The sequence below is a fragment of the Etheostoma spectabile genome, chromosome 17, assembly GCF_008692095.1.
Source record: "Etheostoma spectabile isolate EspeVRDwgs_2016 chromosome 17, UIUC_Espe_1.0, whole genome shotgun sequence".
In the NCBI taxonomy this organism is placed as follows: Eukaryota; Metazoa; Chordata; class Actinopteri; order Perciformes; family Percidae; genus Etheostoma; species Etheostoma spectabile.
Window position 1 is genome coordinate 17,874,830 of NC_045749.1, and position 1,132 is coordinate 17,875,961.

At 42.3% G+C, this 1,132-nt stretch overlaps 1 protein-coding gene across 6 annotated transcripts in view; it reads left to right on the forward strand.

Moving 5' to 3' along the window:
• LOC116705407 (interferon-induced, double-stranded RNA-activated protein kinase) overlaps positions 1 to 1,132 on the forward strand; it is a 38,997-nt gene that overhangs the window by 5,472 nt on the left and 32,393 nt on the right. The window lies entirely within an intron of this gene.

The window sequence follows — 1,132 nt, forward strand, 5'->3', positions numbered from 1 at the left end:
CACGGGAATCCCGTGACCCGTGGGATTCCCGAAAAAATGTCAGCCTCTAGAGTAGACCAACATTTGGGACCTCTGTACTACCTGTACTTCTGGCAACAGGTATTCCAGCCCAGGACGATTGAACTACATTCCACAATTCCTCTGCATTACTGGGTTTGCCTCAGAAACAGAATTTTATGATGTCACCCCACAAGTGTTCTATGGGATTGAGGTCCGGGGATGGGACTGGCCGCTCCATAACATCAGTCTTGTTCATCTGGAACCAAGACTTTGCTCGCTTACTGGTGTGTTTTGGGTCATTGTCTTGTTGAAAGACCCATTTCAAAGGGATTTCCTCTTCAGCATAAGGAAACATGACCTCTTCAAGTATTTTGATGTATTGAAAGTGATCCATGATCCCTGGTATGTGATAAATAGGCCCAACACCACAGTATGAGAAACATCCCCATAACATCATTTTTGCACCATCATGCTTTACTGTCTTCACAGTGCACTGTGGCTTGATTTCAGTACATGGGGCTTGTCGGACAAACTGTCAGCGGCCCCTATAGGCCCAAAAAGATCAGTTTTGCTCTCATCAGTCCATAGAATGTTGCGCCATTTCTCCTTTGGCCAGCAATGTGTCCTTTGGCAAATTTCAACCTATTTAGTATGTGTCTTTTTTTAGCAATGGGACTTTGCGGGGGCTTCTAGTTGATAGCTTTGCTTCACATAGCCTTCTTCTGATCAGGTAACTTTAAGTCTTCTATGTTTTCCCTTCTCCAATCAACTTTTTAATCAAAGTCCGCTGTTCCTCAGAGCAATGTCTGGAACGACCCATTTTGCTGAGTATTTCAGTGTGAAATGCACCATAACCAACATGCACAACACTGCTATTATTTTGAACATGCCCCTTTCAATTACAGATTCAATTACACAGAATGAGCAGCATGAATTTCATGACTGTTGGGTCTGTTGGTTTTCTATGACTCTGACTTACTTACTTACTGGTAAATTATTTGCCATGTAGAAATGTAAATTCTACCAAAAAATAAAATGATGTTGTGATGTGTGATTAGTGATGTTGGACTGCTCTTATTTTGAACACAACTGTATCTGGAACAACCTTCCAGAAAACTGCAGGTCCGCTGCA